The 25098-nt window shown below is 43.1% G+C and overlaps 1 protein-coding gene across 2 annotated transcripts in view; it reads right to left on the reverse strand.

Moving 5' to 3' along the window:
- Nucleotides 1-21571, reverse strand: part of ZNF644 (zinc finger protein 644) — a 78469-nt gene extending 56898 nt beyond the window's left edge. For both annotated transcript variants that reach the window (XM_057429155.1, XM_057429154.1), the window contains exons 1-2: nt 21256-21571; nt 19252-19399 (exon numbers count right to left, since the gene is read on the reverse strand). The gene's annotated coding sequence lies outside the window, so the exon portion shown is untranslated. The remainder of the gene's footprint in view (nt 1-19251; nt 19400-21255) is intronic.
- Nucleotides 21572-25098: the final 3527 nt, after the last annotated feature.

Consider the following 25098-nt stretch of genomic DNA (forward strand, 5'->3'; position numbering starts at 1 on the left):
ATTAATTAACCTTGCTCTTTATGCTTGCATTTTATCTTGCATTAGGTCTAATTCATCCCACAATAAAAAGATGATAGTTAAGCCTACATCTCTGTTCCCTTCAGGAGGATCTGACATCTCTCTTCTCATGTCTGTATTACTGAACTCAAGTCTCACATAATTCAAAGATAAGAAGTAAGCAGATCAGTATAGGAAAACACCACCATATATCATAGCACTGACCCTCTTAAGAACAATGTATTGCCTTGGAGGGTTGCCATTTGCATCACGCACAGGAAGTATTAATATACGAAAATATGCTATGAGCAACAAAACCGTAACAAATTTCTTCCTTAGTCTGCTGATGCATTGTAATTCAGTGGAAGAGGAAGAAATCTGTAGCAATAACCTGACCTTCAGCAGATGATGGAAAGGACCTAGATACAACAGACATAAATTATCGTAGCTCTGCTTAACCCAGACTGATGATTCAGTTCATATTATAGTGCCAAAATGACAGAGAGAAGACCGAGATAGTAATTTCAAGTTCCTTGTTTCAGGTATCACTCTGATAACCTTAGTGTATCCCTGTAGAAGACAGGGCATGGAAAAGCCTAGCTATGACTATCAACCACATGCCTGTCTCGTGCTGGCAAAGTGTTACTGATGAGCAGGAAATGGTATGAGACTTGTAGAGTGCCATGTTCTGGTCTCCTAGTTGTGTCACACCCTGCTTGTCCCTACACCAACCTCTGTGACTAGCGTTAAGCTCACACCCACATCTACAGCACATATTAGGGACCTGAGCAATGTTAATGTGGAGAATTAGTGACAATAATCCTTTCAGGCATACTCCATGTTCGAATTTGTGACTTCTCCATGTCCCAGGGAGGGACACAGGTAGCATAACACAGGGAAAGTCACCTTCCTCAACTGAACACCATTTCAACATCCTCACAAAAAGGAAAGGTTTTAGTAGCCAAATCCCACAACTTCTGTGTTTCAAAGTCATCTGGCCAGGTGGAAGTCAGGACAAAGATCCAAGTGAAGACATCTTCACCAAAAACCTTTGCCTTGAGAAGCAAATGCACTTGAAAAATGAACAGCATCTCTCAGTTGTCAATGTCTTTGCCACTGTATCAGTGTAAGTACGTAACTACACACCAGGTAGGATTTCTAACTGCCTTCCCTTCCCCACAACCCCTTACTGTTCTGCCTGGTAGGCAACTGCTACCTCAGCAGTTGTAAGTTCATTAAGTTAGATGGACATACATCCCCTTGTCCATATACTTAACACAAACAATTATGTAACTCTTTATCAATGTTGGTTTGTAAAGCACCAGAGGTTTGTGTACAGGAAAATATAATAATATTTTAAAAAGAAGCAAAGAAAGCAAAAGAGCACTTTATTACTATTAATGTAGAAATACTGAGGAGCCTGTATTTAGGTAAGATCACAGCAGCAGAAAGTCTGTTTGATATGCCATACCTTCTGTTTGTTTCTTAATTGTAAAGAGTTTGGGTTTGATCAAGACAATTAACTATGAATATAGCTGAGTTTTCTCACATCAGAGATAAAGCTTAAAAAACTACAAAAGGTTTTTTTTAGAGTATATTGTACTGTATAGATAAGTACGTATCTTCAGGGCATGCAAACAGACATCTTTGTAATTGAATCCTGAAAAGGAGGTGAAAAAAACCTGTATAAAACCATGACAGCTTTATGAAGTCTTCAAGTTAATATGCAATGTTGAGAAGTTATTTGTCAGATTCTGTGGTTGTACCGAATCACTATATGGGAAGTTGACAAAAATTAAAAACCAAGTTACAACCTGGGGTTATTACAATGTAACTTCTGTTACCCAGTAACATTCCTCTTTACAGCATCCTTCCTTGTCCCTCTCTATGCCAACAGAGGAGAAGCATCTCCTAGGCCACATCCATTACCACTGAAGTACCAAAAAGTATCTTCCATGCAATGATCAAAGCTGTATTAAAACTTTTGCTACTTTCTTGTTTATCCAGTATTTCCACATCACATCCTGCCTAAACTCTCAGCTGAATTATTTTGAACAGCAGTTCATTTGCTATTACCCCATTCAGAAAATACTGTCTTAGGTTTGGGATTTGCAGGCAGATCTTGTATTATAATACTACTGCTTTTAGTGCGAAGCTCAGAGGAACATAAAGTGTCTCATTATAAACTCAGTGAGATAGCTGCAAAGACTTTAATGAGCTTTCAACGAGGCTCAAAGAAATAAAATTCTAGCACTAGTTTTCCTAGTAATAGAAATCTACATATTTAAAATAACTGTAAGATGGTTATTTCAGTATCCTGAAATGCATGCTGGGTAGAGGGTTCTCAGACAAAAGAAAGAATGAAGAAACTTAGAACAATTGTAATGTTCATTTTTAAAACTTGTCCCAGTTTCACAGCCCTTGGCTCTGGTTTCCAATAAGGCGTTCATAGGTCACTGTGTGGAAATGGACTAAGGTAAGGCTTTAGAAGTGTATTTATAGTTACACCATGGACGTAATTCATAAAGTAAAAATGGGGTATCTGCAAGAGCAGAAATAGTTGGCAGAGTAGTTTCATTTTGGGAATTTCAGCAAAAGCAGCAATATCTGAACAGTCTCAGGAAGCACTCCAGTCTATCTGCTAATGTATCAGATGTATCTAATTCCATCCCAAGCATATTAAAATTCCTTTTTCAGAAGTTATGTATGAATTGTCATTCAAATATATCTCTTTATTATGTTTATATTCTGCTTTAAAACAGCAGAATGGCTGTTACTTACTCTGTGCAAAAGAGAATCTCGATTCTGAATCTTGACAGGAGCTAGATAATGGTGTTTTAATGTTTCATGTAGATGTCTTAATCAGCAAGTCATTTAACCCAATCAACGTAAGACTGAGAGTACTTTTAAAAGTATTCCACTTATGAATAGCAATAACCATGTTTTGTCACATTTATCAATTATGGTTTCTAAGAGGAGGGTGTCATCCCATTTGTGATAGAGTACATTAAGAAGCATGGCTTTCACAATGACTTAAAATAGCACATGCTGTGGGAAACAGTGCTTATTAGGATTCAAGACAACAGGTACTCACTAAGTATGAATTGTATACTCACTTCCATCATTTACATGTTACAGTTTATCAAGGTAGCTACACAGGGGCTGCCCCTACATACTGTTTGGTCTCCAGGTCTCTTGGACACATCTGCATGGCAAAGCAAATGAGGCACATTTTCCCCCCAACATCAGCAGAATACCATGTGAAGCCTTTCTAGTCTTCATGCCACATCAGCACATTTGTACCACATATAACCCACAACCTACACACCCCTACCTACCCGACCTCACTGGTCACCACTCTTGTGATCATGCTGCAGCAGACTGTTGAACCTTTCCCTGGGAACAGCCAGCACCTCTGTGCTCTCACAGCCCATTCTGAGATGACTCACTCAGGCCTTCACTTCAGAACAGACTCTGTAGTGCTCTCCTTTGGCTTTCCAGAGTACATGGAGAACAGGGTCACTCTTCCTTCTGGGAAGCAAGGTGGCTGATCCTCCTGGTTAACAGAAGCAAGAAGGGCTTGGCTTGTGGCTGTGGCCTCCCAAGTGTGGAAGAAGACTGTGATAAGGCCAACCTGTTTACAGATGGCATCCCAGGGCCAGGTGGAGGGACTGGGCTGGGAGGCAATGAGGGTATGTCACTGTAAACTGAAGGGCAGCATGGCCAGATGGTGCTCAACAGGTCTGGGCAGGTATGGCACACATACAGGTGCAAAGCTGTGGTGCAAGGGCCAAGCCATCTGGCTTTGTTGGACAAGTACAGGGGTGGTCCAAGGAAAGGCGTGGAGATGGTCCAGACTATACGTGGGGGCTGGGAGGCACAGAAAAGGTTTCCGAGGAGTTTTCCTGCAGCATCCTAGCTGGAGCACTCCCGTGGAGCCCCAGAGCGCGTATGATGCTCAGGCAGTAGAGCCCGAATGGTAGCACAGGTGCACTTCCACTGGACAGAAGGACAAAGCTAGCTGGCCTACCTACATTTGGCAGTTCTTTTGTTCTGAGCAGAATGAGGATATTTTACTTGCAGGAAGGGGAGGCTGACTGAATAAATGCCATTTCCCAAACGGAGCAGTAAAACTAAACGGGTTGGGGAGCTGCTCACTGCTTATTTGGAAATGCAATGTGACTACCTGTGCACCTAGAAGGAAAAATAACTTAATATAAAATGCAGTGAACTGCAATGCATCCTGACTATGGGATTGTTTCTCTCAAAGGTTATATGATTCCAAAAATATGCCTTTGAGGCAGAGAATGAAATATCAAGTCTTTTGTATAATTTAATTTATAAATTACAATTATTTTTCTTTAAATACTGGGCTGGGATTGAGAAGAGACTGTGGAAATAGGAATTATCATGACATAGCTTGTAGAAGAATCCAAAATTTCTCCTTATTTCTGATTTAACTTCAGTGGAACTGTAAGTGTAACAGTGCTTGGTCCAGATTTGATCATTCTCTTCTAGAGTCTGGGAGACTTGCAGAAGGAGAGCCTGTGCTTTACATTCTGGTTTATGGGAATACTGTTGTGTTTTTTATCTTACCTATATTTAAAAGTACTCACTAGAAGTTCCTGCAGCTGTTTGGTCACATAATAAAAGATAAGACTCTGATTTCTCATGCATGCACTCAGCATGGTGTATCAGAAAAAAGGCCCCAAACCTGCTCCAGCATTCTAATAAGTGCGTGTGTCACTTTGTAGGAGATCAGAATCCTGTCCAAATTCCACAAAGCCTAATAGGACAACAGTTGCCAAATGACAAAAGCTATCAGAAGAAACAGAGTAAAAAGGCACATCTTTGTTTCTGATCTTCACAGCTTCAGTATTGGCAAGAGAAATGCCAAGGTTTCCAAAATAAAGCCAGTTAACCACTGTAACTGCTATTAAATATAAAAAAGGACATAGAGATGTTGGAAGCCAGGATATGAACATCTGAAACAGCAGCTATGTATACAATTACAGTTTTGTTACCATCGCCTGCTCCTGGGGCTGTGCAGTGCCACTGGCTGCATCTGTGCTGGGAACAGAGGCATAGACCTTTATATGGGGCCTGTAGCATCTAACCAGCAATGGGGAATCCCAAAAGCAGAACAGTTTCGCAGTCATGCTGTGCTGTGCTGTGGTGGGAGGAGAAAAGAGACTGCAGAGAGAGGCAGCTTCCTCCCCTTTACTGTCATGCAGGACATGCATTACACAAGGAAGCAGCAAGAGTACCTTCACTGTCCTCCCCAGTAGCTCTCCTCATCTTAGTAAAGGCAAGCAAAATAAAGTCATTACAGCAGCTAGTTGTTGTAAAGGCTCTGCCACGGTGGCAGACACATGCACTGGCATCCTAAACTGGGTAAAATCACTTGGAAGATAATATAAAGTGAGACCTTAATGGGCATTAGTTAAGTGTATTAAAAGTATCACTGCTTTTCTTGCACACACAGCTGTTGAGTAAATGCACTGCACAGCATTGATAATCCAGATGACATGGTAAATGAAGATGGCATATTCCTAAGTAAGAATTATAGTCTTGTCTGTACACAAAAACTGCACCCATTTGATTTAATCAGTAAAGAAATAGATGCAACACAGCCAACGTGTAGACAAAATGCAGGGGGTAAAATGACACTGTATGCATCTATTCAAGGCCTACAATTTTAGCAGCCTTGTTTTCTGCAGGTACAATGCTGGCATTTTTTGTCTGAGCACAGATATAATGATCCAGATTCTGGATGTGAGGAAGAAGCGTAATAAGACAGTGATCCACAACCATGATCCATGCTGGTCTCTTCAGGGAACTGCTAAAAGAAGCCAAACAGGATTGTTCATCTGCAGAACTGCACTGAACTGTGATCTGAAACATGGCCATTATTGGGCTATTCCTTGTGCTTCAGTTATACCCTAAAATAATTAATTGATGTCATTAAACTACTGTGGCATTGAACACATATTGCACTTAAACATAATTAATGTTGACAATTAATTATTTCAGGTTTTATGACAATACTTCGTCATAAATATTTCTAAAAATCAGATACAGGATGGAGGAGTCTGCACACTAGAAACTGCCACAAAATTGAAGACTTGTCAAACCAAAATGAACCATAAAAACAATAATATCCAGGCATCATCACTGTCATTAAACACCTAATGATGCCACAGGCATATTAGTGGGGAAATGCTCATGAGGCTCATGAGGAATTAGAAGGGAAAAAAGCAAATAAACCCCCTGCCCCTAAAACTGCTTGCCAAGCTGTTTGTACATTCTGCCGCAGGCAGTTGCTTGGAAAAGATGGAGACGTGAATGGAGACAGTCAGTGACTATTAGATGCTGATGATGGTGAGGGCAAGCAGAAGAACTGATGCTAGAGATTAAGGGCTGCCTTTTGCTTTCAGTTATGTCTCACTCTGTCTCAACATTTCATAGTATTTAAATGAATCTGTTGCATAAGGCATTTCTCCTGTCTATGCGGCTCAGCAGCCATATTCTCCTCTCTGGTATGGATTGTCATGGGAAACTTGCCAAGCTGTGACAGAGCAGTGCATAAAAAGAAATCATGCTCATAAGCTGGGGGTGGGGAGAGCTGCAGGTGAATAGATGCAGTGCAGCAACATACATACAGCCTCCTGGCTTGAAACCTCAGCATTAAAATTAAATGGCAGCCAAAATACGTAGTGCGTAGGGCTGCTGGAGACCCCAGACCATCCTATTCATTTGCTCCAGGGAGGGTGTGAGCATAGTGCAGTAGAACTGCTCAACACTGCACTGGCTGCTGCTCTAAGAGATTGGAGAACAAACAAGTATTTCCTCTAAAGATGCCAGGAAAGCCCCATCCAGTTTTGAAGCCCATTCTTGCCAGATGCTGAATACTTCCTTTACACTTAGGAAGGATCTGGACCTTTTAATTAAAGACAGTGGGAAACAAGGGTGGACCCAGCCTCTTGTAGGAATAAGCTATTACCTGCCTGCCAGGACCTGTCTGAAAGGTCTGGCATTTCCTATAGAATCCAGGGAATGTACTCACTGTTAATATTCATGTATCTATTAATAGCCAAGCTCCCAGGCAGTTGTTGGCTTTTCATCTCTAGACCTCAAAGTGCTTTACAAAGGAGATCATTATCAACAAAAGAACAGAGACACCTACATTTGGGCTTTGGCCCAATGTAAAGAGCATCTCAGATCACCTGTAAAGCAGCTTTGCTAGTTGAGCTTTACTCTGGCCCCCTGCCCTGGAAACAATCTCCAAATCTTAAATGATTGGAGGTAGGAGGGATTTTCAGCTGAAGTTCAGTAACACAAACATCTACAGGGGATTAGGCAATCCTGCACAATGCTGTGCCTGGCTGGAAGATGTGGAGGTCAAGGAGATTCTCAGCTAGAAGTCTATGACACTGGAGTAACCTTCAGGCATCTTCAGATCAGATATCCAGGATACCTTACTACCCAGTGCTGCTGTGGATTACAGCACTGAGCACTTTCAATTGCCCCATCCCTGAAGACAAGATTTACTGTCCTTTCTCCATCTTCAGTTGTTGCAGGAAAAGACAGGTGACGAAATGCACTTGGGCTGCTAATTTTCTTTTGCATTTTTGCCCTGCACACAGACTGGGACTTTCCATCTTGATGACCTGCAGCTGAAACAGATGTTTTGCTTTAGTGTTTTAAAGCACTTCACAAAACTTAACACTAATTTATTCTTTCGCAGTGCTGGGAAAAAAAAAAGAAATATGTTTGATTTTGTTACTCACATAACAGAACAATGTGAAAAATGGAAACAGATGTTTCTCATTTAAGCATGAATAAGAAGGAAGTGAAAGAAAAAAGATGATGTAGTAGATGTAGATTAAGAGAAATATGATGGCTTGGTTAAGTCAAGACAATTTCTTATGGATCTCCAGTCAGTCCTGAAAGATCTAACAGCTTGGTTCCCCGATTCAGCAAGCACATGGAAGTGCTTAACTCCAGCTGTGGAGATTGTCTCACACGCTTCATTTAGAGTATTTTTTAAAGCTGTATAGCTAAATGAATGCTTTACAGTTAGGAGCTGAGGGATCAAGGGCATTGTTCCTGTAGACAGTAAAGCACTGACTGTTTTCACAAAGTACAGACATCTAAATTTAAATATTAGAGTAGAAATAAAGTCAAACTGAAAATACACTGTTTCCTGAAACATGAAGAAGGGCTTTGATATTACTGCAGCACAGAGCGAGCATTGCGAGACCCAGAAGCAGCAACCTGGGACCCACTGAGAGCCTTGGCTCCCCCACAGGGCACAGCACTGGCAGGGGCGACCTGCTCTGCTTTGGCAATTGCCTCTCACCCTCTCCTTGTCCCTGCAGAAGCAAAGGTCCAACCTCAGCCGCAGGGCCTTTCCCAATAAAATGTTTCAGACCATCAGGCTGAAACAAGATTGTTCCCCTTCTTCCCTTCCTCCTGAGTAAAGCCAGGAGACATGTCCCTGCCCCAGAGCCACCCTCCACAGCTCCCACAGGCCTCCAAGGTGCTGTAGGATTCACCTCTGTGGAAGAAAGGACAGCACTACCCTGCCAATGCTTGCAGCCTGGAGAGAGCTGCAGAGGTCTTTCCTACTGCAGGAGAATCCTCCTGGCAATTCTATCTCACTAAGCACCTGCTCAGACAGTTTTCACTCTTTGTTACTCCTGAGAAAATTAACCTCACTGGCATATTCTGCCCTTTCCAAGGCAACCTAGCCCCAACTGGCAGAAGTGTAGCTACTCCTGATGTTCCCAACAAGGAGGACAGGCAAAGGGTATGTTCCAATTCCCCATGGATTACAGCACTGTTAAAAAAAAAAAAAAAAATCCAAAAATAAAGCAGACCAACAAATCCCTTTGTTTCCAGGCTGTACTAATCTATGAGGAACCACTGGGCAGAAATGCAGTATAAAATTCCTTCTGTAGTGGAATTCTTAGGAGGAAAAATTAAAAACTAGGCTTCAAATCCTCTTGTTTGAGTTTTAAGGACAATACTTCAGTTGCAGGAAACAGTCATTTTCCACTCAGAACCTGTAATATGACAATGTTTCTGAAATTGTCACTGCTTTCAGCACACTTGCTGAGAAGAGATTTGGCCCTGTATGCAGTCCACAGGCTGTGCATGCAGAATTCATAATCTCTTTAACATTACTATATGCAAATGCTCCCAGGATGCAAAGAGAGATTTGTATTTCACATTAATATTTTATGAGAATTTTGTGTGTACATGATAAATGAATAAATGGAGGGACAAAAGGGGACATGAAGAACATGTGCATTGTGTGTGAGAACTGCATTAATTCTTAAATGTTTGCAATGGCCACAAGATGGTTAAGGAACAAAAAGATTTATTACTGTAATTACATAGGAGGAGAGAATAAGAGAAGAAAAATGAGAGATCAAGGGAGCAGTTTCATGTTACAGTTTCTCCAGCTGCAGAGCTGGTTTAAGAGGTTCTCCAGACCCTCCTGCCCCCATCCTTTTCACCCTGGCTGCAGATTACCATCCCTTTAATTCTGACAATTCAACCATTTTGCATGTTCAAGATTTAAACCAGCTCTTAATTACAACAGGGAATCACACGCTTAATCTACTTGGTCTCTCATTTTCAGATGCTATATAATGAGGGCGCAATTCCATATAAAATCTCAACACTAACACAGTGCTGTGGATACGAAAAAAAAAGAGGCACATCAAGGAGACTGAGGACAGGTCTCAGAATCTGGGGTTTAAACGGAGTTATCTGGACAGAACCATCACTGGTTTCCCACTGTTTCAGCTTCTGGGTCACCCCCTTTCTCACCTTTCCAGTTGCCCTTATTCTATTGAAGTTTTATTGCTACTCTGGAACGACATGAAGCTCTCTCATGCTTTAACTATAAGAAATGTAATATTGTATTTGTCCAAAAACCTACATGAGTAAAAGAAGATCCCTGAGGGGATATTATTAACTGCCTGCTACTTATCATTGATGGTTATTCTCTGAGACAACTCTTCTGTTTAATCTTTATGCTCTCAACAATAACCCTTCTCTCTTTTTGATCAAGTGTTAATTTTCTTGAAAGATTTTCTCTGACTTTAGTTATTACTGAAGGGGATTTTAATTTTACCCCAACTCTTTAATGGCTAAATCTTGCATATCCACTATTTCAAATAGGGGTATTTCAGTTACTCTAAGTAAATAGTTCAAGGATTTGGCTTTGATAGGTAGCTGGAAAATTTCAAATCAAAACAAAATTGAAATTGCAGTTTCTTTTCCACTTCAGAATAGAGTTCTTAGTCTCCCTGAGTGACCTGTCAGTGTATTGGAATAAGAAATGGATACTGTTAGACTGCTACAGAGCATACTCCCATGTCAGTGAGTTTCATCAGCACAAGTGGCAGCCCTGCATGGGAAATCTGTTAGCTGGTTATTTCATCTGCAGCTGATCAAAGATAAACAAGATAAAAAAGACAAACAAAGGGAAGTGGTGATGTAGAATGTATTCTTACTTTCCTAGTCTCCACAGGCAATATTATTGCTAAGTTTCCTCTAATTGTTTATAGTAGAACTTTAAAGCATAAGAGGAGAGAAAAAAATAAAGAGAAAAAAACAGTAGAGGTTCAGCAGAGAGTAAAGCCCAGAAGCCCTTGAAACCTGCTTGAAACCCTTCTTACAAGCATCCTCACTCCTTCCCTATTGTCACTGCATCTCCACAGCCCCATGGAAGTCCAGATGATGGGTAAATATCTAATAATATGTTACATTTAGGGCAGTTCATATTTCAGGGAAAGATTGCAACATAGGACTGAGTGATTTTTTTGGGAGGCTTGTTTTGTTTTGTCATACTGGGCACTCCTGTTTTCAATGACCTTGTTGTCCATGATAATTACAACGGTTTACAATAGTCTCCTGTTCCTTTGAACCAATAAATTAGACTGGGCCCATGGTTTTGCAATTCCAGTCTGTCTTCCCAATACTGGTTTATTGTCTTTGCTTGTCTGATCTGAATGTGTGTGAGCGGAAGCAGAGAGCCTCAGGTTGCTCCTTCCCGTGCAGCCACTCTGTGGTTCCCAGGTTCAACATGGGAGCTCAGCATATCCTTCTTACAGCCTCAAGCAAGACACTTGCTCACTCATCTTCCTCTCTCCTTTTCCACAATAACCTACCTTCAAAGCTACTCTTCTTTCCAGCATGGACTTGCTTGCAGGATGCAGAGAGGTACCAGGAGCTGCATAGGACACAGCTATTCCATGACTAGGAATGCAGATGAGGAAAAGACTTGAGTGAAAGTCAGCAGGGCCAAATGCCTATCAGAAACACCAGAATATGCGATCTAAATCTATACATCTGAGCCTTAAGTTTCCCCATCTGTAAAAACAATGTTGAAATACTCCCCCATTTCTCAAGAAAGATACTAGGGTTTAACTAGTTCAATAGATTAATGAACACTTACAGAACACCAGATGTCAGAAAAATCTTTTTCCTAAATCAACATGGTTTTGAGTATTTCAGTTGATGACAGAAATTAATTTTACAAACAGGTACAACACAGACTATAAAAGGTGGCTAGTAACATCAAGATGGTCCCCTTAAGATTAATCTAATATTACAAAGTCTTTCAGAATGAGTATTTATTTCCCCTGTTGCAGTCCTGTTGAGGCAGTTGGACTCGGCAGCCCCATTTGCTTTCTCAGCATTTGACACCAGAGTACACAACAGTATGGGTGGAAAGAACACAGCAAGAGAGTGATGTAATCACCAAAGAAATGGAGCAACAGACTTAAAAAGAGCATGGTTCTCACAGCAGGTCAGCTGAATTGGCAGCTGTGCATTTTTGGACTAGTACCAAGTGTCCACTACCACCTTACAACAGCCTTCTGGCTTTAGATTTTATCCCTGTTGAAATACATAAGTATTTTCCTAACAGTAGCATTGCTTTTCAGAAAGGACTGCATCAGCCCCAGCATACAACAAACTTTCTCCACTACTTCAGTTTTCTGATCTCCAAGATTCAAACAAGAGATGTGTGGAGAATCTTTGTGTGCTGCCTTCACACTTGCATTCAAATCTTCCCTGCTTAATGAGCCATGGGCTGTTGTTCTGAAACAGAAGACATTAACGGTTCAGAAAAAAATAAACCCCTGTAGATTAATCACCTGGCTTCTTCATGGGCCCAAGTCCATTCACCAGACAGTTTGAAAGCAGAGTATCTCCATATACACTGCCTGACTGATAAGCATATTAGCTGATTGCTACGCCTGGCTTTGACAAGCATGTAGAATATGAGTCTTTTTCATTGTTTATTGTAAACAAATACCAAAGGTCTCCAAATGTCGCTATATTCACAGAAAAGAACAACTGTGCAGCCATTACATGATGCTCACAGCATCCCCCCTTCGCTGCGACAGTGAAATACTATCTATTTCATGCTTCTTGATTTTTAAAGTGAATGTTTCATTGCTTTCTGAACAGCACTTAACTGCTAGGTATTACTTCTGAGTCTGCCACGCAGCAATCCTTGCAAAGACAAGGATCTCAATTCACCTTGAGAACTACACTTTGCTAGATGCTCGCCACTAACGGTATTCCTGCTCCTTGGTAAACCACTGGTAGCTTTGTTCTTACACAGCCTGACCACTCGATTTTAGTACAGGAGGGATAGTATGAAAAAGAAACAGGATTAAGTGTGGCCAAAAGGATTGCAAATCCATCAAAAGCTGTCCTGGGTTCAGCTGTAACAGCTATTTTTCTCCTTAGTAGCTGGTGCAGTGCTGTGTTTTGGATTTAGCCCAATAACAATGCTGATAACACACCAATCTTTTAGTTGTTGCCTAGTAGTGATCATCCTGATCAAGGACCTTTCAGTCTCAATGCTCTGCAAGTGAGGAAGGGCACAAGAAGCCAGGAGGAAGCAGAGACAGGACACCTGACCCAAACTAGCCAAAGGGGTATTCTATACCACTGTTACAGCTGAACCCAGGACAAGGCCTTGCCAAACCTTGAAAAGAACACTGGCAGGCCACAGTGCTTAATTTTCTGGAAACAGAGAGGAAGGGAACAGCCAAACAACCAGTTGTAGTGTCAGCATGGTTTCCCCCATCCCATAGCAAAGTAAGCTCAAAAAAAACAACTGGGATATGGCACTAAACACATAAACAGACCTGAACTGTTCCAATTTATGTAATGGCAATACCTGTCCTTCCCTGCAACCCACCTCTTCACCCCTGCCCTCCCCAGCTCTCTATGTTTCAGGAGACTTTTTGAACAGAGTGATTCTAGTATAACATGAAGGAAATACCAGCTCTACCTTTTGATCGCTTCTTACTCATCTCCTTTCTCTTGTTAGGTCAAATCTCAGTCTCACTGAACTCCTGATTTAGCTTATTAGCAGAGAACAGTGAACCCCCATCCTCATTTCTTCCCTTCACATATCTAATAGCTTGTTTCCCATGTTCCCATTTTTACAACCCTTAGAGGCTGCTTTGATTACCTTTACCTTATCCTTCTTACAGGTCATAGAGGTCAGTGGCATACCTGGAATAAACTGGGACTGTTATTTCAACCGTCAGTCACGCTTCAGCTGGAAGGCAAAGTCCTGTCAGCAGGGAGATTGAAGTGCTACAGAGCAAAGCAGAGGACAGTAGTATCTTTGATGGCAACTATGTGCTTCAGCTCCTGCCTGTTAACAGGTATCCATGGGCACTGTTGTTCCCCTGACTCTCTTTCCCTTTGATCATGTTGTGTTGCTATTGGAGCATTTCAGTATACTGGGCCCAGAGCAGGGTATATGCGCCTCTGTGAATACGTACCACAGGCTTGATCCTTCACAGATTAAAAGTCAAAAAAAGTTGTGGTGGTTTCCTGAGCTGAGGATTTGGCCCTATATTCTTAATATTCCTCTGCCACCAAGGAGGGTCTCATCAGGCAAGATGCTGAGCAGCTTTTGATTAAGACCAGTGTGAATGAATGGAGCACACACAGCACCACACACTCCCCAGAAACAGTCCTTTACAAAGAACTGCCTGGATGGTACAAAATGAGCCACATAAGGAGACCCCATAAATACAATGGCATTTTAAACTGGACATCTTCGTAAAACACCAGCCTCTGCTGGGGTCACAAACCCTGGGTTTGGGCACATTAATTCATTACTTGTTCAAAGAGGTGAAAAAAACTGCTGAGAGGGATGCAAACATGTTTGCTTTATGACGACGTATAAAGACTATGCTCGGAGTCTCCTGAACAAGCCTTCCTTTTCCTTTAGTGGCATGCAAACAGTGCACACTACATGCATTAAATGGGATTCAAGTCACTTTTTTCATTGCTATTAGAGCAGGTACTGCTGGAGATAAAAGCAACTGTCTCAGAAGAGCAGGTATGACATCTGGTACATAGCACCAAAAATAAATCTTTAACTTCCTCTCACACCTGCCAAACCTGCTCCAAGGAAATAAAACCTGGGAAACATTACAAATACACACTTCTCTCTGATTTCAAAGGAAGAACTGACCTATTTTTTCTTTGCCCGTTTTAAACATTTCCTATGACAAGATCAGTTTGCTAAAACAATGGGTTCTGTTTGGAATAACCACAATCATAAAAGAAAATTGCATGCATATGAAGAAGGCGAGTGGCGAGATATTTGCACTGGAGGTAATTCACACTAATGCTGCTATTTATAGTGCAGCAGCACCTTAGGGACCCAGTCATGCTCAGCACACCTACTTGGTAAGCACTATACAAACATGACATCTGATAGTCTCTCCCCTGTAGTGCACTCATAGTTATGATTTATGGCAACTGGTTGGTAACATCATATAATCTGGGAGTGGTCCTTTGTTAAATTATTTTCTCTGGTCATGTTTATGTAATAAGTATTTTCCATATCCTTTCAATAGCTGACCTGGCTTACAAGACAACTAGAGATTTGTGTATTGGTGAAGATGACCTACTTAAATCAGGAACAATTAAAGACCTAGTTCCTATTTAGAAGCTTGACTAAGAAACCACACACACACAAAAATCAAGTTGAAGCAGCCAGGAAATGCTTCTCAGTGCTACAACTGTGGTCATATGGGAGGGTTTGGTGGCGGGGGGGGGGGGGGGAAACAAGAAAGGAAGTGCTTGTGATTCATTATTAGCAATGTAAATAGGACACATTTGGAGGCTGTCACCATCCTGATCGCTCATCTGCTTTTATTAGTCCTCATTCTTTATTCTTATTGTCTTTGGTTTTCTGCACTTGTCGTTAAAGTTAGTTATGTTATAAGCATCTGTTTAGCATATTCTATATGAAAATGCAAATAGAGATGAAAAACAGTAAAATAAATATATGCAGCTTCCCTGTCATGTATATATTTGACTGTAGCACGTCAAATACAAAAGAATTATCACTTTGAAAGTCTGCCTGCTCATTATGTGCATTACTTTTTTACCAGCAGATGGCAGTTTACCATTATTTTAAATAGGTTCTTTTGTTACTATCAGATGTTTTAAAGTTGTAAGTAATTGGGGAAAAGCTGCGAGCTCATTTCAAAGTTTATTTTTAATTCAATTTCCTTCTGCCTCATCCCCTCTAGAAACATCAGTAAACAGGACTGAGCTATTTGTTCCAATTTACTGTTGACCAAGGCTGAACATCTTCTATACAGAGCTCATGAAGCCTCAAACACCCACTGCTGCCAACCTGCCCCCTGAGGCACGCTTTACACTCCCCAGTTGCCAGTCTGCACTTGGGAAGATGCACACAACATTATTAACACTAATAGCAGGGGCAACATGAAGGATGTGACCCTGTACAAAGGAGCAAGTGGCTTATTTACTGTTGTGTTGCTTGGATGCTGTCTGAATTCTGGGTAAAAAAAGAGTTAAAACAACCATCCTGGCAATGCTGTGGAGGCAGCCAAGGAGGACCAAGGGTGCAGGGAGTCTGTGCCAGGAAATGCAGCCTGCAAGGGCGACTGCAGAAATTCTGCCACTACCCAAGGCCGTGCTTTAACCCAGTCAGAAGCGCAACCTCGAGTCCACCTTCCCTGGCCTAACACTGGGATGACAATGAAAGCTTTCCCAGTGAAAAACTCCAGCAGGGAGCACAAATGAAATGAAGGCATGGGTCTGTTGGTCCAGCTTTAACACTTTGGCATTCCCTGACCTGTGCAGCCCTCATGGGCACAGCAGTACCACCCACAGCCTAGGACCAGGCACTCAGAAGAGACGCACCAAGAGTCTCCCTCTCCACTCACCCTGTGGCGACACTGCTCAGTCTGCATGAGCCCATCTTCCCTTAACGCCCTAACAACTCCCTCCTCTGTGCCAATACCACCATTCACACGCCCAAATAAGCAACGAAGTTGGTTGCAGTTGGATTTGTTCCCTCATCCAACTCTGCCACCCACCACAGCACACAAATGCTCCTCTTGATAGCACTGGGCACAGATTTTTGCTGGATTAAAACAATCACGTGGCTCCTGCCTTTTCACAGGAGCAGCACCAAAACGGCAACAAAGAGCAGAACTCCGTTCACCTTACACCACGGGCGTGCCAGCTCTGCCTTTCACTGTGAGATGGGACTCACACATATCCCTTTCTGCCAACTCTTGAGCCACAGAGCACAATGGTGGGTTGAAACAGACTGAGAGTGAGAAGGAGGAAAGGGCTTCTCTCACCTGCTCACAAGCTGGGGCAGACTGGTTTTGTGGCTGGGCTGGGATTTTGTTCATTTGGGTTTTTGTTTTGCTTACACGGCAAACTGCCTTTTCCCTAGGGCTGCACAGGTCTTTTCAAGTCCCGCAAGTTTTGAATTTGTGTTCCTGGTAGTCTCACACTGAAGTGGCAAACAAGAGATCATTTTGCATCTGTTAAAGAACTAAACAAAGCTAAATATTCCAAAACAATGACCACTGCTACACATCAGCCTGTGACCTATCTTGGGAATGCAGTGTTTTCTTTTACATGCAGTTCCACATAGCCTCTTTTTAATGATCTGCAGAGAGACTGATAAATTCACCAACAGTATTAAATTAGAAGCTGAAAACAACAGAGAGCAGTTGTGTTATACAAATGGGCAAAGAGAGATGAAAAACACAGGAATAAAGGAAATGTGACAACATTTGGGAAAAACAGGAGAGCATTACAGTGTAGGGAGCAACAGGACACATGTACACCACGGCATCAGGTACAGATTGACCAGGGGAGATCAAAAATGTGCCAAGGTGAACAGTCCAGCAGTAGTGGGGACAGACTGAGTAACAGGTCATTTCTAATGTTGAAGATCTCCAAAGATGCAGGATGCTGGGTACCCATTGTTGTGAAGGCCTCATGGGCAGAGCTGTGCTTATAAAATAACACTGATTCAGTTCCAACAGCCTTCTGTTGGGACAAATAGCAAACGGAAGTATTTCTGAACCACATAATTATTTTTTAGCTTTTGATAGTTTCCAAACAATCACACAGCCAGAAAATACATGCTGATCAACCTTTCTTCCTTATGTGGGCAACTGCATAAGCAAAACATATTCCACGCGAACCTGCCACCATCCTCTCAACTTTTGTTTCCATCTGAAGAGTACTTTAAATAACATTCAAAGCAGGTTTACCATCAGTTATTACTCTGTTTGATTACTGCATTCCTAAGATAATGGATTTCAAAACTGTATTTTCCACTTGAAAATTAAAGAGCTACTTCTAGGCTTCCTACCTTCTTTAATAAAGTAAGATTCAAACTAGCCTCAAAAGTTGAACATTAATATAAAGGAGATCTGCTGTCATCTTACTAAGTGTTACCAGCAATCATTTAGCATTCCCATTACTTTCCCACCCAAACCTCACCTACTTACATTGAGAAACAAACTGGATTTCTTATACCCACACACCCCCTTCATCTTGCAGATACTTGGGGATACCTGTCACTGTAGGACTTCAGGCTTTCCGCTCTGCTTCACTGAGTGAAAGCAGGTTTGTGCCTCCAGGCAGAAAGAGGGCAGCTTTTCACGCCTGCGATGCACAGGTGCACCCCCCACCCCCGACCTTCTGAGCAGCCTGCTCCCCCTCCAGGGAAGCTGCTCCAAGCAGGGGAGAATGCTGCTGGCTTACCTCATGGCCAGTGTGCAAACAGCATATAGCCATGTTTTATGGTATACTTGGTATTGGAAAGCAACACACATTCCTTCAGAGTGCAAGGCAGGAGGGAATCTTTTAATTGTCAGGTCATGCACATCAGCAAGCAACGAAAATACATTTGGCGAGCCCTGCATTTCTTGTACGCACATCATCACCTCCATATTGCAGGCACAGAGTCCCAGCACTTGCCTATGATTACAGCATGCATCCCCAGAAAAACAGGTAGAGGGACGAGTTGAGACATACCCCTTGGCAGAGTGGGCCCTGTCAATCTCACCCTGCAGAGCCAAGAACAGGTTAGCTCCTGGCCCTGCTGCTGGAGAAAACAAAGGGAAAATCCCACATCCCAGTGAGAATCCAGAGCAAAATTGTGCTCCGTGGCTTTTGTCTGAGAGACAGCATTACTTAGATCAGGTCTAACTGCCACACAATAGAGGATGGAGAATCTCTTAATTCCCCCAGAATCCACCTCAAAGACTAAGCACTCTTAGCATCCTCATAATCTTGTGCAAATCAGTAGCTGGACTCAGCCTAGGTTTGCCACTCTATGAATGTGCACTACACTGGGAGGAAGGAAGAGTTGCAATCTGAACCTAAAAGCCAGGGTATGCATTTCCTCCCCCTGCCCTCCCCCAGCTTTACACCAAAAGCAGAGCAGCAACCAGGTGACTTAACTGCTGTCAGCACCTTCTATTTTTTCTAAGTTTCCCACAAGGGCAGAAAGAAACCATAACACTTAAGAACTATGTTACCAGATTTTACACCTCCCTCGATGACTTGTCATACCAAAATCTTGCCATTTGAGTGATAAGAAGAAAATGAAGGCTCAAACCCTGCCATTTTACCTCAAATATGCAGCAAATGTGTAATTATAAATTAGTATTTATCAGCTAAGCTCCTCTACTTTAACTTGTTCTACCCCAAAGTAGCACTACAGTGTCACTTAGAAGACAGTAAGGGTGGAGGTGCGATCACTATTAAGAGAAACGCAGCAGAGTACCATGTGGGAAGCAGAAGCAGACTAGAAGCTGACAGTACTGGACTCTACAGAGACACCAGCCTGCAGGACAGGAACAGAGAAGCCCACGGATAGAAGAGCTTTGAGACATTAAATACCTGGTGGCTGAGAGCTGATGCAGCTGCAGCAACCAAGAAGGGTTTGTCTTCATCTGCTGAGCAGGACTGTGGGCTCCTTCCCGGTGGAGGCGGACGTGGTGGGTCACGTGCAGCTGTGTCCCTGGAGTCCAGCTTCCTGCAGCGTGCTCTGCAGAGGGCAGCAGCTCAGTCAGACAGGAACTGAAGCCAGGGAAAAAAACCTGCCTGTCTCACAAGGCATCTTACTGTGAGGATGTCCCTGAGCAACACCTCTGCCTCTGCCTCTTGGTTTCTGGGTAGAACCAAGTCCTAGGAATGAGTGTCTCAAACCTGGCACCCCAAAATGGAGTTCCAAATAACTGGATGCTTAAAAATACTGCAGTACAATGTGTTTAACAAAGGTGGGAGTGAAACATAAAGCAGAAATTCATAATCTTACTGTGTGTGTAAAGGAGGCCATGTCCCATCAGAAACCACCCTGTGATTAAAACCAGGAACAAAGCAAGGTCTGAGCACCTGCAGGATAGAGAATACCCTCCAATGAAGCAGACAGCTGAATCTAAGAGAACCATTAGAGTCAAATTCCCTTTCACCTCTTAGCAGCTGTAAATATGTGAAGGCCAAACTTAGGCAGGACTGTTGGTTTTGTGGCAAGTTTTCTCTGACTTAAGAATTTGTGGTTTTAGTCCAGCACGTGAGAAGATCTTTGGACAAGTTGCACACTGCTACATAACCTGCAGATCTACCTGGCTGGGGTGCAGGACTAATTCTTCATGCACAGCTCACCTACTGTGGCAAATACAATGAATTAAGAATACACTAAGTTAGTGAGCCCTGTAAATGGCAAGTGTTGCAAGGGTTACTAACAAAAGAAATTGCAGGATATACCGTATTTCATTTGCAGCCTGCATACTGAAAATAAGGATCCGTACCCAGGAGTGAATTTTGCTCAGCGAAACTCAAAAGTTTAAGTAAACACAAATAGCCTACACTGAAACTGTGAAAAATAAACAAAGTATAATTTAATTTAATTTGAGCACCCAAGCAAGTCATTTGCAAGTCTGTTTAATGGTTAGGAAGAAAAACCCTTAGTTCAGTCTCTACAAATGGTTTTAGTTACTTCTGTAACTTTCCATCTCTTGAGAATAATCTACTCCTAATAAGGACAATTGCTTAGATTTATAACCCCACTGAGGTCTTGTTAAAGATCTAACAGAAATCCTATTTAAATGAAAAGGACAATAGAATCTTTAAAGTCCATGTAGAGTTTAATTAAAACCTGAAACAGAACCCATGTCTTTATGCATAACAAAAGCAAAATCAGATTTCAAAGCTGTTGAACTACATGTAATTGGCATAAACTATCCATTCAGCCAGAGTAAAAAAAAGTAGGCTATCATATGGAAATTGGAGTCTATTAATAAATAAAAACCCTGATACATGTGCATAGCACCATATTTTTGCATGCATTTTTTAATTTCCTTAATTTGCTGGGCATATCTAAGAGCAAATATGAGACACGCTGTTAAGCTGAACAAATCCAAATGGGACAAAAAAAAAAGGCTGACTGAAATCAATGCATTTACATGCACCAGCATTTAAAAGCGTTTCATAACGTTCCCAAAGAGCATGTAAACTGCTGCAGTCTCACTGCAAAACTGCTGTAATCTGTGTTCCTGTGTAGTCATTATTCATACGCGGGAGTATTCAGTTCCTACAGTCATTTTTCATGCATGAATAGTTTAAAACCCAAAATCACTGACATAAATATAGAAGGGGGGGAGGGGGCTCCCTTTTCAAAGTTAACGTCTCGTGAACTCTGAAAGGGAATGCGAAGCCAGATACCAGTCGAGGTGCTGACACAGCTCTCCTGTAGAGGGAAGGGAAGTGGCTGGTTACAGCCCCCCTACAGCCGCAACCAAACCTTCCCCAGGCTAAGAGTCACCACCAGCCACTCGCCCTCAGCTGTGGAACCAACTCCATCACGGTCAGGACAGCACAGAGCAGAGCAAAGCAAAGTCTTACCACATCTCCCTTTCCCCCACCAGCATGCAAGTGGGGCCACACATGCAGGGAAGGGAGGTCAGCCCAACAGCTGCTTTGGGCATGCAGTTTCCTTCTCAGGAGATGAACGAAATCCCATAACCTATTCCTGCATTAAATAAAGGGCAAAAGGGCACTTCTCCTGTTTTCCACATGATAAAGGATGATCAGCTGGCTGGGGGGAGGCAGACACACAGACGGGCTCTGCGCAGAGAAAAAACGCACACGAAGGCACACACCAAGACGGCTTCGTGCAGCAGCAGCTGGAAAAGAGGGTGACAGAATGGTGGCCCTCCCCTCCTGGCTGGCACAATGACAGTGCAGAACAGCCATTAGGGAACTCCAGCTCTGAGGTGGGTCACCTCATCTGGAAATACCCCGAGAGGATGGTATGTTAACTATCCCCCTACCGCACGTCAGTCCCTCGTTTAATGATTTAATCAATTTTGTTAGAATACATTTCAAGCACACGCAACATAGCCAGCCCTTCTATTACTTAAGGATTTCCCCCTTTTAAAATCACAGCTTTTGCTGGTGCTGTGGTAGTAAGTTGGCAACTCGGCTTTTAATTTGCGTTTTTGTACGAGCTTTGAATATTTAGGACCACCTCTGCCTCAGGCCAGCTGCGTCCCCAGGAGCGGGTCCCTCGGAGGGCCCTGCGGCAAATGGCTGTGGCGAGCTTCCGGGCCAGAGCTCTGCCGCCTCGTCCTGCTGTGACCTGAGAGCCGAAACCACCACGGCTCGGTTACACCACCAGCTTTGCACCGCCTCCAACTCACCTTGCACCCGGTACTACTACCACTGAGGCGGGGGGCCTGGGAACACGAGAACGCTATGCCCCACACAGCCCGCCCCGAGTCGGCCACCCGCTGACAGGCAGCGGGCAAGATGGCTGCCGCCCCGCGCCCCGCCCGCCAGGCCGGGCCCGCCCGTCTCCATGGCGACGGCCGCGCTAGATGGGGGCTGAAGGAGAGGGGCAGCGGCCCTGCTTCAGTCAGGGGCCTCCGCCGGTCCCTGCCTGCCGCGGGAGCGACAAGGTCACGAGCCTCGCCACGCTGGCAGCTGCGGGTGTGCGGGCAGGGACGGCGCAGCACTGCTCCAGTCAGCAGTGGCTCGTTTTTGCGCAGTGTGCCCCAGGCCGGCCAGTGTAATCACTGCATTTAATCTTTAATCAAGGAGGAGCAACGTCCAACATGAGGCCTGTGTGAAAGGCACGTTAAAACACTTAGTGTGCGGTGCATCCTAGGGGTTGTATTCCTCAGTGACCCTTTTAAAACGTTCTGGAAGTTCCTGTCGGAGTGCGTGGGAAGGCACAGCTGTTTACAGATGTTAGCCGGTACTTGGAATTACATTTTGAATTCCGCTTGGTGGCAAAGGGATCATTGCCTGTTCCATCCACATAGCAACTGGGCATGTAAATCTAATGCTGTTCTTGTTTTCAAGAGAGACAAACCCCAGCCCGGGTTTCAAGGCAGTGTGGAAGGCTGTGAAGCTGGGAGCATCTTGGAGCGTCCCAGCCACTTTCAAACTCCTCCAAAGCTAACAAGCAGAACTACATTGTGGTGGATTATTGCTAAACTACAAATAACAAATACAATTCAAAACACGTTAACAGCTGCCAATTGCAATTCCAAGTAGGATTTAGGATATCTGTTTTATTGATGTTATGTAGTTCACTTGCCATATACATGCAGCTATTTTCCAGTTTGAAATGTAACTGTAGAAGATAACGCTTTAGTCTGCTCTGCTCTGCACATACACACTTCTTTCTAGCAGTAACAGCATTGCCAGGAGGTAAGACACAAGCTTCTGAACAGGAAATGTGGGGTGGTGGTTACTCATGCATTTGTTTTACCTAATTTCACACAACCACCCTATAGAACAACTGGGTTGTCAGAACAGCTGGGTGGCAAAGGTCAAGAGCCAGCCTGCATGCTTAACACAGAATCACACTCTCTGAGTACTTTCATCACAGGTCTCCACAAGCATGTTTCAGTCATACTGACTTCCAAAAAAGTCTGACCAGGCAGCACACCTTGTCTAGCCATGTGAAACATAGCATCTGTGTAAAGGTTATCCATAGGAGAGACAGGGCAAAGTACAGGCAATGAAGGTGAGGCTTCATGTAAGCAAAGGGTGCTTCCTAAAGCTAAGCCTCTGAAAAATAAAATGAAAATACTTTGGCCTGTTATTTTTCCTCTTTTAAAGTTACAAGATGAACTGAGTTAAAGTCTTGGGCCAGATGCCCCACTCCCATGTTAAAAGTTATGGGAGGAACTTTTTCATGAAGGCATATCTGTGAGAGAGGCTTCTTTAGTGATTTTACTTTGCTGGGGGAATGGATTGCTGTCTTTGTCCAGGGCAAGCTGATGTGGGGAGGCTGACACTGGCCAAATGGCTGCTCTGTGTGCCTTCCCTGATCCAGAGCCCCGTGTGTGACTCTCCTTGCAGGCCTGAATCATGTTTCCATGTCTGACACCAGCTCCACCTACAGCTGCAGTCACAGTGAGCACTTACACAGCTGCAGCACGTGACCCTGGATCAGCCTAGCACTTCTTCCTGATAGCTATAAAGGGTATGGAGCAATACAGATAAAGTTCTTCCTTCTGTGCATCATCCTACCCCAGCAAAAGAAACAATTTCTCACAGAGCTTCAAGTAAGCAAAAGGTGTGGCCTACAATTAACTGGGGCCACAAATACAAACATTTTAATCATCAGCTCAATGAACAGGTAAACATTTCAGTGCTAACACCTGCAACCTCGACATAGGATGACACATTTTCAAAATCAGCCTCAGTGACAAACAACATCAAGGAAAATACATACCTACTCTGGAAAGCATTAATGCAGATTAAATCCAGTCATTAGCAAAAGTCAGAAGTCCTCAGATCTTCTCTTCCAGAAGAAAAGCACTTCAAGAACATGACAGACACTTTACTTTTGAGCATGCTCCAGCAGACCTCAGTAGAGCATATATGGGAGTGAGGAGTTCACTCAAGTGAATAGGACTATCCCACATGTGTTTCAATTTACCCACTTGCAGCACCAGCACCCACTTACCTCTGTAAAGCTAAACCCAACCAACCAAAACCACAGAAAGGCAAGGTTTAAGAGTAGTTAGTTCTTTTTAATCTTACCTGCAGGGACCCTTAATTAACAACTGTAGTTAGGTAGAAGCTTTTCCTTCTGACAAGCACATCCACAGAATCCAGATTTCTAAGAACAGGCATTATTAAAATGACAGAACACAATTATTCTTTAAAACATGAGAAGTCTGATGTGTTGGAGAGTGAGATTAAATAGAAATGCTTGAAAATTACTCTCCCCATAGCATCACTGCAGGGTAAATCCTTCTCTCCAGTTTTACTTCCAACCTGAAAATTTCCAAATGTTTCAGAGAGCACCACAGACACCATCAGCCTGCTCTAGGGAACTCTCCATCCTCCCATTGCTTACAAAGCTTTGCTCTGTCTCATAAGAAAACCCCCATCTCCTCCACAGCATTGCCTACAAGATCTTAGCTCACGGCATTTCCCCTCTTCTCTACCCCACTTGGGAGTGTCAGATGCCCCACCCCTAAGCACTGCTCCATTCCTCTCAGAGGAGACAACTGCCTCTTCCCCCAGTAACCCAGAAGTCAAACAGATGCCTTCCCTGCAGCCACCTTCATGCCATGCAGAAGTGCCAGCAACAGGGTGTAACAGGCAGTACTTCTGCAGTGAACTAGACGTTCATCACAGACACAAGCAGGGAAAATCCAGGGCATTGCTTAACATGAGAAACAACTGAAGAGGGACTTGGGCTTTTCTTTGAGACAATAATTT

The sequence above is a fragment of the Pezoporus wallicus genome, unplaced genomic scaffold (assembly GCF_028554395.1).
Source record: "Pezoporus wallicus isolate ANWC-B61680 ecotype Strahan unplaced genomic scaffold, APGP_CSIRO_Pwel_v1 contig_593, whole genome shotgun sequence".
Classification (NCBI taxonomy): domain Eukaryota; kingdom Metazoa; phylum Chordata; class Aves; order Psittaciformes; family Psittacidae; genus Pezoporus; species Pezoporus wallicus.